General features: G+C 36.2%; 1 pseudogene; it reads right to left on the bottom strand.

Moving 5' to 3' along the window:
- Positions 1–331: 331 nt before the first annotated feature.
- The window catches only part of LOC149256675 (COBRA-like protein 3), a 54,397-nt pseudogene continuing 41,136 nt past the window's right edge, over positions 332–13,592 (bottom strand).

Raw genomic sequence — 13,592 nt, 5'->3', positions numbered from 1 at the left:
TGAAGGATACCATATCTATGTTCTTCCACCCTTATTTCAATGTAGATGTTAAATAATGGAAATCACACCATATTTCTCATATCATATTTTTTATGTCTTTCATTTCTACTTCAATTTAATTTATTTTTAATCTATAGATTTTAACATTTTATTTACTAAACAACTTCATTTACCATAATAATTCTATGCATAATATCAGTATAAAAATTGATTTGCTTCTCCCAATAGCTTCTACTATCAACTATTTTTTACAATAAAAACAAGTAATAAGCAGCCAAGCTACATATTACACTTATTGTAATTATTTAGTTTTTTTACCTATTGTAATTATTTAGTTTTTTGATAGAATTGTGTAATGCAAATTGGTAACAACATCTGACCTGTACTGGCCTCTATAACCTCTAACTAGGTTCGGTGCAAACACCAGCAGCGATATGGCAGCCAAAGCTGCTTTAACAACCACAACTACAACCAAAATTGAACTTAACGACGCTTCCCTCTGCAGGACAGGGACACTGTTAGGCAGTGTAGGATATGTATCTGGTGGTGGCATTATACAATAATCACCGTTGAAGTACACCATCCGAGGAAATGCCCATCCCTGTTTGAAAGTGAATGTCGAGAATTCTTCTGCTCGATGTTGGAATTTAATTCCAACTGCAACAATGAACAGTTGGATTTGCAGTAAATACTTCAGCCTGTTCGATGCCTTAAAGTCAAGCCCAATATTTTTGCACACTAATATGCATTAAAGTTTCAATTGAATTCCCCTGCAGACAGCTGACTTGTTTTTTGATAGAAGCATCACCGCCTTGCTGCATTAAATTCGGTGATATGTATTAGAAGATATTTTGTAATATTTTATTGTTTTAATCAGATATGTTTTAGCATATATATACCACACAGCAGTTCTGTTTTGAGGTTAGCAGCAGATTGATAGAGAGCAGAGGAGAGCACGCAATAGCGTGAAGATAATACTTGCCAGATAGTGAAACGCACATCACTGCACAGCAGGAGTAGATGCAACAGCGCAGCAGAGAGCAGAAAGGGAAAAATGCACAACAGTGCAGATATTTGAATGAAATTTGTTTAACAAATGTTTATTTGTGTGGAACAGAAGTGTTCCTTGGTGAATCTGTTTTGTAATAGAAGTTGTGAAATTCCCTCAGTATGAGGAAGACAAATCTGTAACAATTAGTTTATTTTTAATAAACGCAAGTTAATTTTTCCTGTTACGTTGTTGCAACACCACGAACAGCGTTGCTGCAACACAAGTTACAGCAACTGAAAAAAAACTGTTGCTGAAACACCGTTTCGAGCAAGCGATTTTCTGTTTTTCTGTCCAAAAACAGAGTGCAAAAACAGAGGAATTTTTGTCTGTCCGTTATGGAATTTATCAGAAAATTCCAACATGGTATCGGAGCTGGTCTAGGCACTCAGTGAGTCAAAAACAGAGATTATTTTTCACTGTAGGAGCTGTAAGAAGTTTGTTAAGCAGATTTTTCCAGCAGAGAAAGTTTTTGCTTGTTTCCAAAATACAGTCAGTATCTTTTCTTTACCAATACAGGTTAATATGGCAAATGCTGGAACAGGTTTGAGAAATTCCCAACTGCCACAGTTTAATGGGAAAAATTATAGTTATTGGTCTATAACAATGAAAGCATTGTTTGCTTCTCAAGGAATATGGGAGCTGGTTGAAACAGGCTATGCTAAACCTGCAGATGCAACAGCACTGGCTGCTTTGACAGCAGCAGAAAGAGACCAGTTGAAGGGCGACAGAAAGAAGGATGCCAAAGCCCTCTTTTTCCTCTTCCAATCAGTACATGAAAGTGTTTTTCCGCGGATTGCAGCAACAACAAAATCTAAGGAGGCATGGGATATTCTCAAAATTGCCTATCAAGGCATGGAGAAGGTGAAGACTGCAAAGTTGCAGATGTTGAGGAGAGACTTTGAAAATATCAGCATGAAGGAATCTGATACAATAGATTCATTCTTCACTCAGGTTATTGGCTTGATAACCCAGATAAGATCTCATGGTGAGATTCTTGAAGATAGAAGGATTGCAGAGAAAATCTTGAGATGTTTACCCTCAAGGTTTGAATCTATTGTGGTGGCAATAGAAGAAACAAAAGATCTCTCACAGTTCACGGTAGATGAGCTGAGTGCTTCTCTTTTGTCTCATGAACACATACTGAGTAGAGGAACATATTCCTCTTTTGAGCAAGCATTCAAGACTCAGATGTCTTTTGGCCAAAGAAGAGGTAGAGGCAGAGCAAATAACAGAGGTCGTGGAAGAAGCCAAAACAGAGGCAGAAATTACCTTGCTAGCACAAGCGGAAGGAGCTGCAATCAGAACCAAGCTGAAGGTTCAAGCAAACAGCAAGCTCATGGACAAAGGTATGACAAATCCCAAGTCCAATGTCATTATTGTAAAAAATTTGGGCACTACGCCAATGAATGCAAGAAAAAACAAAATGACATGAATAATAGGCAGAATGTTAATTTTGCAAATGGAGAAGATAAGAACCCAAAGAACGTGTTGTTAACATGTAACATAGCACAAGACAAACAAGAAGATTTTTGGTTCTTAGACTCAGGTTGTAGTAATCACATGACTGGAAATATTGCAATGTTTGCCAATCTGGATGAAAATGTGAAATCTGAGGTAACAACAGAGACTGATGATAAGATATCTGTCAAGGGTAAGGGCAGAGTCAGTATTCGAGCAAAAAATGGAGAACAAATGATTGTGCCAGAGGTATACTATGTACCTGGTCTGAAATGTAATCTTTTGAGCATTGGACAACTCATAAACAAAGGTTACAACATGTTCTTCAAAGGTGATTTGTGTACTATCAGAGACATACCTCCAAGTAAGAAGATCATTGCACAGGGGCACATGACCAGCAATAGAATGTTTCCTCTCAAACTCAAGGCAGATTTGAAGGAAGGCAGAACTATTGCGGCTGTAACACAAGAAGTCTTTCACGAACAAGTGAAAGATGTGAATTGGTTGTGGCATTTGAGATTTGGACATCTCAATTTCAGAGGTCTGAATCTGTTGCATAGAAAGGGAATGGTAAAGGGATTGCCGTTGATTGAGAAACCGGACAGCCTTTGTGAGGGCTGCATCTTGGGCAAGCAACACAAAGAAAGCTTTCCAGCAGGAAAGAGTATAAGGGCAAAAGCACCCTTGGAAATTGTTCACTCTGATGTGTGTGGACCGATGCAAATACCATCATTTGCTGGAAATAAATATGTTTTAACTTTTATTGATGATTACACCAGAAAGACATGGGTGTATATGTTGAAACAGAAGAGTGAAGTGTTTGAGAAATTCCGCCACTTCAAAACTCTTGTTGAAAAGCAGTGTGGGCATTATATCAAAGTGCTGAGAACAGATAGAGGAGGAGAGTACATATCCCAAGACTTTCTGCGTTTTTGCAGAGAGAATGGCATACAAAAGCAGTTCACCACAAGGTATACCCCTCAGCAAAACAGTGTTGCTGAAAGAAAAAATAGGACCATTCTTGACATGGTCAGAAGTATGCTGAAGGCAAAACACTTGCCGCATGAGTATTGGGCAGAAGCTATTACTTGCGCAGTTTACATCTTGAATAGATGCCCAACTAAAGCTGTCATGAACAGAATACTAGAAGAGGCATGGAGTGGTCAAAAGCAAACTATCACTCACATGATAGTATTTGGTTGTGTGGCATATGCACATGTACCGGATCAGCTAAGGAAAAAGCTTGATAGTAAGGGGGAGAAGTGTGTCTTTATTGGCTATTGTGATGAGTCAAAAGCATACAAACTTTATAATCCATCCACCAAGAAATTAATAGTAAGCAGAGATGTACAGTTCATTGAAGATGAAGCGTGGAAAAAACAGTGAATGTGAAGACAATTGTGTCTCATGAAGAATAAGAGGAAGGGACAACAGCAAATAATCCTTCCTTGGTGGCTCCTCCTCCACCACAGCAAGTACAACAAACCACACCACAAGCTGGAATTCGAACAGCCTTGAGAAGTCAAGGAAGAACAGTTGCTGTTACACCACAAACAGCTGCTGCTGAAACACCACAGGGATCAGATATACCCTCAAGTTCGGATGGAACTCCAAGTACACCAAGAAGACCAAGATTCAGAAATCTGAGTGAGATTTATGAACAAGGAGAGGTAAGTAACAATACCGGTCTGAATTCATTATTCACTTTGTATTGTCATATTGATGAACCGATTCATTTTGAAGATGTTGTAAATGAAGATAAATGGATTGAAGCAATGAATGAAGAAATTGGTGCAATTGAGAAGAGTAAAACATGGGAGTTAGTGGACCTCCCTGAAGGCAAGGATGCCATTGGAGTTAAGTGGGTCTATAAGACCAAAAGCAATGCTGAAGGTAAGATTGACAGGCACAAAGCAAGACTTGTTGTGAAATGCTACAAGCAGCAACAAGGCAAAGACTATGATGAAACCTTTGCACCAGTAGCAAGGATGGAAACAGTGAGAACAATGTTGTCTATTGCAGCACAACACAAATGGAAGATTTATCAGATGGATGTTAAATCTGCATTCCTGAATAGAGTGTTAAAAGAAGAGGTTTATGTTGATCAACCTCCAGGCTATGAAGTTGAAGGCCAAGAGCATAAAGTTTGTAAACTGAAGAAGGCTCTTTATGGGCTGAAGCAAGCTCCAAGAACATGGTACAACAGAATTGATGCTTATCTAATTGAGAATGGGTTTGATAAGTGTGATGGTGAACCCACACTCTACATAAAATAGAATGACGGTAAGATTATTATTGTTGTTTTATATGTAGATGATCTGATTTTTACTAGCAATGATGCTTCTCTCATTGCTGATTTTAAAGTAGTCATGAAGAGTGAATTTGAAATGACTCACTTGGGCTTCTTAAGATATTTTCTTGGAATTGAAGTAGACCAAAGTGAAAATGGTGTTTTCATTTCTCAAGATAAATATGTAGAAGCTGTGTTGAAGAGATTTAACATGCAGAACAGCAAGGCTGCTGTGACTCCAACAGTAGTGGGGCTGAAATTAACCAAAGAAGACAACAGCAAATATTTTGATCCAAAACTGTACAAGAGCATAGTTGGCAGCCTTATGTACTTGACTGCAACTAGGCCGGACATTATGCACGTTGTGAGTTTAATATCCAGATTTATGGAAAGACCGAAAGAGACCCATTGGCAGGCAGCAAAGAGGATTCTAAGGTATGTGAATGGAACGAAGGGGTTTGGTATTTTATACTCCTCTTCTGAAAGTTTCATGTTGACAGGTTACACTGATAGTGATTGGGCTGGAAGTGTTGATGATAGGAAAAGCACATCGGGATATGTGTTTCATATCGGATCGGGAGCCATCTCATGGGCTTCCAAGAAGCAACCAGTTGTGTCTTTGTCAACAGCAGAGGGAGAGTATGTGGCAGCAACAACAGCTGCATGCCAAGCAGTATGGCTGAGAAGAGTTCTCAAAGATTTGTGTCATGAACAAGAAAATGGCACAACTATTTACTGTGACAATAGCTCAGCAATATCATTGTCTAAAAACTCTGTTTTTCATAAAAGAACAAAGCACATAGACACCAAATTTCACTTCATACGTGAATTGGTTAACAATGGTGAGATTGTTTTGCAGCACTGCAGAACAGAGGATCAATTTGCTCACATCTTGATAAAACCATTAGCAAAGAAAGGTTTTGATCATTTCAGGAAATGTCTGGGTATGCAGCAGTTGAAATTAAGGGGGAGTGTTGGAATTTAATTCCAACTGCAACAATGAACAGTTGGATTTGCAGTAAATACTTCAGCCTGTTCGATGCCTTAAAGTCAAGCCCGATATTTTTGCACATTAATATGCATTAAAGTTTCAATTGAATTCCCCTGCAGACAGCCGACTTGTTTTTTGATAGAAGCATCACTGTCTTGCTGCATTAAATTCGGTGATAGGCATTAGAAGATATTTTGTAATATTTTATTGTTTTAATCATATATGTTTTAGCATATAAATACCACACAGCAGTTCTGTTTTGAGGTTAGCAGCAGATTGATAGAGAGCAGAGAAGAGCACGGAGCAGCGTGAAGATAATACTTGCCAAAAACGCACAGCAATGCACAGCAGGAGTAGATGCAACAGCGCAGCAGAGAGCAGAAAGGGAAAAATGCACAACAGTGCAGATATTTGAATGAAATTTGTTTAATAGATGTTTATTTGTGTGGAACAGAAGCGTTCCTTGGTGAATGTGTTTTGTAATAGAAGTTGTGAAATTCTCTTAGTATGAGACAGACAAATCTGTAACAATTAGTTTATTTTTAATAAACGCAAGTTAATTTTTCCTGTTGCTGTTACACCGTAACTCAAAAAATAATTGAGGTCAAAAATTTACGTTGCTGCAACACCACGAACAGCGTTGCTACAACACAAGTTACAACAACTTAAAAAAACCTGTGTTGCTCAAACACCGTTTCCAGCAAGCGATTTTCTGTTTTTCTGTGCAAAAACAGAGCAATTTTGTGTGTGTGTTATGGAATTTATCAGAAAATTCCAACGCTGGATCATTTCAGTCTGGACACTCCCCGTTGGTCCATTTTCCATGAGCAAATCGTTGATATATTTGAGTCCCCAAAATAATGCAGTATCATCTGCAAAAGCATCAGCACAGGCATAAAAAAATGACTTGGGAATTTCAGTGCAAAATTGATAGTTGTCATTTAGAAGCAGAAAGAAAAGGATAAAGCTGTAGTGGCAATGGGTTGCTTACATGGAGACAGAGACCCATATGGAATCAGTGGCTTGTATTTGAAACTGAAACCTCCAGTCAAATTGTCAAAATTTGGATGCCTAATAATAATGTTCCAGTTACTGTAATTTATTCTGTAATTAAAATTTATAACAGTGACTTTCACCTTCCAGTACAATTTATAGTTCTCCTTGAGGTGCCAATGTATTTGAATTGGGCACATGTGAGTTGTGCACTGCAAAAGAGTTTTGTTGTTCTGGGGTGTGTCTATACCCGGTGTCTTGAGATATGGGGAATCTCCCCTGGAACACACAAAAAAATTCTATGATCTCTCTGTCCTGCCCATAAAATTGAAAACGAAAAGAACTCAGTAAAAGTTTGGTAGAATTGGCATACTTAATACAATTGCCCGGCTGACTGATACTGTTCTGGCAGGCACAGGAACACACTGAACAGGGGACAACAGTGTCGCTGTAGAAAGATGACAAGGCTACACAACAGGTAGGAGCATGATGAGCTATAAATTGTGAATATGTGCAGGTCAGTTTCCAGGTCACTGCAACAAATTAAACCCAATAATCACATTAACCCAAATGCATAGAAAATGGTATGTCATGAACAATGGCATTGGCCGTATAAATCAATTGAATTTAATTTGATTGTAGATTTCAGAAATATTTTGAAATTTGATACATATAAACTGATTCAAATATTTATCTCATTTCTATCTGTTAAACTGAAATATTAGCAAAATCTACAAGAGAAAAAAATATATCGATTAAATTGAAATATTTTTAAAATCAACCATCAAAATGTTAAAGATGAATGTGCCTACTTAAAGCTTGAGTGTAACGGTGCCCAGTTTGACTGATAAACTTGCTGGGTTTACGACCTTGGCAGGACCACAAGTATATCCAGGGCCAGGTGTAGTGAGAGTGAAATTCTGGGGCAAGCGAACAGTTGCAGCACTCGTCCCACCGCTGCCAACGGTCAGTTCATTTATGGGAACCGAACTGGAATCATTCTGGTAGCCAATATAGAAGAACGGAATCAATGTTTTTTAAAATGAGTTCCGACCGGGATTGAGAATATTAAACTTTATAATTCTGATAATATTATAAAAATTATATTTAAATGTTTGAAGTAAAAAATGACAGGGTAATGTTTGAAGTCTGAGCGCAGTCGGGAGTTTAAAATGACGTCGAGACGCATAGTTCATGGATTCCTAAAATTAGTAATTTAAAATCAGTAATTTATAGTGTAATTTTAGTTATTAAAATTAGTAATTTAAAAAAATAGAAAAAGAAATTAAATTAATTGTTAAATATATATATATATATATATATATAATTTCTATTAAAAATCAAAATTTTGTTTACAGGTCACAACTTTTACATTCCACCATAATCCAACACTCTAAAGCCTATTGTATATGTAACTTATGTTTATGCCTTTTTTTTATATGCTTATTGTATATCTTGGAATAGATCCCTAAATACCAAGTAAATTTGCACAACATTAAAAACTAGAATTTCAGTGAGAACTATCTAAAAACTTGTCACCAAGAGGCATCTTCTGAATTCTTTTAGTTGGTTTGGAGCTTGAACCAACTTTCCTCTTTTCGTGACTCGGTTTTCTCCATATTTGGCATCCATTGGAACTAGTTGTAGCCTAGCAAAAACATATTCTCTGTCTCGGGCTGTGACCTTAGTCCTTTGACTCACAATTGGATATAATTGTGAGCCTTTTTGTCACCTTTTTGTTGCTACATAAGGGAGAGTTGCATGATTTCTATTGCCTCGAGGACCTTATCCAAAATTGCATTGATGTTTAATAGATTCATAGTCAAGGGAAGAGGAGCTGACATTTGCTATGACAGAATTTTTGTGTGTCAACACCAATTTGCCACGAACTTTGTTAACCATTGTTGGGTAGCCTATCTCCCTAGCTTATAATGGTAACATCTAATGAGTATGGAAAAATCTAGTCCTAGGTAACTTATATTAAGAAAGGCAATATCTAAATAATGCATTTAGTTTTTTCTTATTTGAGAGCTCACAACAAAGGAGGCAAGTTCTAAAACATGTATTTGTAATCTCTTTAAAAGGCCATCAAACCTCATGAAAATACAAGTGAATGTTAGTCTTTTATCTTATCTTGTGTGATTATTTTTTATTCATTAATTATGAGGAGAGTTTGTAAGATCCAACTCACACATGAGGCTTTCTAATGCTCACCTCAACTCAATTGCATATCAATTGGTATTAGAGCAAGTCACTTCTAAGCCTCACCTCCACTCAATTGCATATCAATTGGTATTAGAGCAAGTCGCTACTTGAGGCCTGATCTATTTTTTTTTTTTAATGCTTGTTTATTTAATGCACTCTCTTTTCATGCATGCTGCATTTTATGTTCAAAGTTTTTTTTTTTGTTCAAGGTTTGTTGCTTTAAATTTTTTGTTAGCATCTTCCCTATTTTCGAGACACTAGTTGTTCTTTAGTCTCTTTTTCTCTACCTCATCACAACATCTACAACAACCATGGCCACTTTTGTTACAAGTTTGCAACACATTTATAGTTCAAGTATATCTCTCCTATGGCTTGGTTCCACACCCCACCCAGAATCCACTAGTTTTAACATTCAGAGAACCTTCCCTTTGGAGAGGTTCCCTCCCACACCGCTTTAGTAGGCGTCTTCTTCACATTTAATAGTTACAGCATTGTAGCATCCCACTTGGATTCCTTTGGAGAAGTGCCCTCCCACCCCAAGCTATGTAGGAACCTCCTACTTCATCAAGAGTAAACACAACAAATTTGACTCGGGTTCATTTGGAGACGTGTCGTCCCACCCAAAGCTATGTAGGCACCTGCTACTTCATCAACAACATCACATTATATCAACTCAAGCAACATTCAAAAATCATTTCTTCCATTGTTTCACACTTAAACCCGGAGGCGACAAGTAAGGGCATTTTCCATCTGAAACTAGAGGAAATCGGTAGCGAGTCTGGGTGGCTCATAATGGTAACATAATGGTAACATCTAACGAGTAAATAAACATCTAGTCCTAGATAACTTATATCAAGAAAGTCAATATATAAATAAGGTATTTAGTTTTTCCCTATTTGACAACTCACAACAAGGGAGGCAAGTTCTTAAACTTGTATTTGTAATCTCTTTAAAAGACCATCAAACCTCATGATAATACAAGTGAATGTCAGTATTTTATCTTATCTTGTGTGATTGTGTTTCATTCATTAATTATGAGCACATGCTCACCTCACCTCCACTCTCTTGAAGATCAACTGCGATACTAGAGCCAAACTATGCAAAGTTTAGAGTGAGGATATATATATATATATATATATATATATATATATATATATATATATATATATATATATATATATATATATATATACACACACACACGACGGATGCAATCTCAAGGGAGCCCAATGCCGAAACTATGTAAACCATCATGACCTCTGCAATTCTACTATGTCTCCATTAAGTACGAGACTAAAATATCTAGAGAAATTAACTTCAAATTCCTTGTAGAGAGAACCAATTGTTATGGAGGATAAGGGAACTCGCCCTAACATGAGTCAAATTAAATGCATCTTTCTGAGCCTACTAATTAGATGGAGCCCAACGCTAAACTCAAGATACACCAAGCCATTAGAGGTTGATTTTGCAAGCCAAGTGTTACTACTGAATCAACAAGAGTATGTCTTGGGATACGGCTAAGGCTTGTACTAGAATGATTTTTTCCAAAAATTGGAGACCCTCACATTTAATACATTAATTCCCGAGTGATTTTCTTGCTCCATAAAATATGTCTTTCGTCTTTATTAAATATTCATTAATGAGATTTAATATTCTACCTTTGCTATGTGAAAACATCATGGAAATGAGACGTTTGATTGATGTTCATTGTTCAAATCTATAGTCCCTTGAGTCATCCTTGTTCCTTTGTTTGCTAGTGAATATGTCGTGGAATTTAAATTCCTTAAAACATGGAAGAGATCATCATGCTCAAATTGTTGAAGTTGGAGAAGGATCCTCAACTCCATGGGAGATCGGGTCGATTTAGGACAATGTTTAGCCTCCCATACTTATCGACTCACTATCATTGAATCACCAAATGTCATAATTCTATTGATTTTCTTTTCGATACCTTGCCAAAGAATGAGGAACTCATCTTGGTTATTGGTTTCTATGCCTATTCCCCACCCATATTATAAGTGGATTTTTCCATGGGGTCAAAAAAAAAGTAAAAGTGTATCTATATATATATATATATATTCCATTTTTTCTAAAAATGATTCGCCCAAATTTCACAATATAAAATTATTTTACATTAAAAATCACCAACATTATATAGATAATATATATATATATATATATAATCATTATAAATTTGAATAATTTTACAAATATATCAATAAACATTTTATAGTTTGCATATTAGGGAAAAGTGAGATTCGTCAATGTTTTAAAACTTCAAGATAATTCTCGGTCCTTAAATTTTTCCTTCATATATATATATATTAAAACTTCAAGATAATTCTCGGTCCTTAAATTTTTCCTTCATATATATATATATATATATATATATTGAAAACAAGTATGGTTTGTTATATAAATATCTTATTCTTTTAATTTATTGATAAACAATCTTTGTGATGAGAGGTTTCTCAAGTGTATAGAAGAGATATTGTAATGTCTTGGCATGCCATGTTGTGTAAAGTAGTGTAATATTATGTACCGTGAACTCAATAATTAAAATAAAAATATAATAATAAAATTAATAGTATAATAATTAATTATTAATGTCTCGATAATTGAAATTAAAAATGAATAGAAAAGAGATTTTATCCCTCTCAATGCTTGATAGATCTATAGTTAAGATGGATATATGCTAATTTAAGTATTAATTATTAATTATAAATATAATTATTAATTTTTTTTTTGTTTTTTTTTTTGTGATTTGACCTAGTCAAAATGTTTAATGGGACATTACATTACAACATCTCTACCATACTCGGTAGAGAGGACCTCTCAATGCATTAAAATTAATAAGTATAATTATTAATTTCTAATGTCGACTCAATAATTAAAATTAAAAAATAAAAACAAAATTGGAGAGGTTTGATAAACTTGAGGAAAAGGTTTGCACCTTGATCCCTCTGAATGCTTGATAGATCCGGGGTTAAGATGGTTCTAGGTTGAATTATTTTCAATCAAAATCAACGATTAGTTAAGAAATATGATGATTTCCTTGGCCCGATATCATGTTAATGGTAAACCATAATAACATCGAATATTATTATGAAATCCCAACTCTATAGAATATTATCACTTTAGTCACTCCTTTGGTTGGTAGACTACCAAATCAATAAATATTGAAAAATAATGTTGTGACCAACTCACAAGTCACTATTTAAAGAATTTGTTTGACAAATGGCACTTCATGCATCAAAAGTCAAAACTTTGTGAAAAATAAACAACAAAATTTTCATGGATGCATTGTATTTCAAAAAAATATGAGGCTTTGAGGTGAAAAAAATTGTCAAATAACCTCGAACAATGTTTCAACATGGGGAACTTGGATCATTATGGAATTATGATTGTTACCCACCATTTTGTGGGTAATATCCCTAGGAGAATTTTTTTCTCCAAGATAGCCCTCAACCGATAGCCAACAACCTCTTGCAGTCACTAACTAGCTCATTGTGCCATTTCTCCGCCAGATGAACCAGCCATGTGGTCCCTCACCCATCTTCCATGATCATATGTTTGAAGGTGGGCCTCCCAAACCTAAAGGTATGCCTTGCCATTTGGAAAATGAGTATTGTAGTTTGCTTATCATGGACACTTTTAGGCATGGATTAATGGGGAAATTCAGCAAAAAAAATAGGTTAGGTCTTTGCTCTTTTCCCCTAGACCCAGTTTAGGTATTAACCTTGGATTCTAGTCCCGTAGGATCTCTTTTACTGACAATTTGGCTCTAGAGATGGTATTTCATGGGAAACCCAATTTTGGTTGTGAGGTCCTGCTCCCTTATCCACTTATATTAACCTCTTTCCATTCATTATTATCACATTTATCATTTATCCCACTTTGGTTCACATCCCTCCATTAGGTCCACAAAGGGTTAACATGCCCCTTCCCCTTTCCCACACCTTGGGTCATGACTTGGAATGAAGCCGAGAGGTTGATACAGCTCAAAGGAAAGATAAAAACATATATGGCCACATTCAATAGGAAAATTCACCACAAAATGCAAAGGATGGTCGGGACAAACACATTTAGCACATGGGCATGAAAATCCAATACATGAGCTCTACCCCAGTCCTCATGGCCATCACCCTGGTTCCTAAAAGTTCTATGAACATCCTTCATCATATAGGAACCCATGATTGTCCCAACCCCTGGTCGGAAATGAACTACCCTACTTTTAAAGGGGGTATTCACTACTATATATTATACATCATGCTCTTATCCCTTGATCCCCGAGCAGTTAATCAAAGAAAATCATAAAAAGGAAAAATGAATATAAAGAAGGGTGGAAAAATCAAGGTTGAGCCACCTCATGTACCATGATTTCTCACTCCTATACATTATAAACCGAAGTGTGGGCTTCCCTCTTATTAGCTACCCTTGTACTCGAGCATGTGACCCAGGGTTGCCCCTTCTCATCTTCTACTTCATTCACCTATCTATCACATGCCACAACCTTTTGAAGGATGTACCTTGAATATATTATCTCTTTTATAAGTGGAAACCACCTAATAGGATTCTTGGTTAACCCCATTTGGAGTTTAGGA

The sequence above is a fragment of the Pinus tabuliformis genome, chromosome 7 (genome assembly GCF_031772625.1).
Source record: "Pinus tabuliformis cultivar Carrire ecotype Pingquan chromosome 7, CPIR1, whole genome shotgun sequence".
NCBI lineage: Eukaryota > Viridiplantae > Streptophyta > Pinopsida > Pinales > Pinaceae > Pinus > Pinus tabuliformis.
The sequence above is the reverse complement of the archived record's forward strand: the minus strand, read 5'-3'. Positions and strand labels throughout refer to the sequence as shown.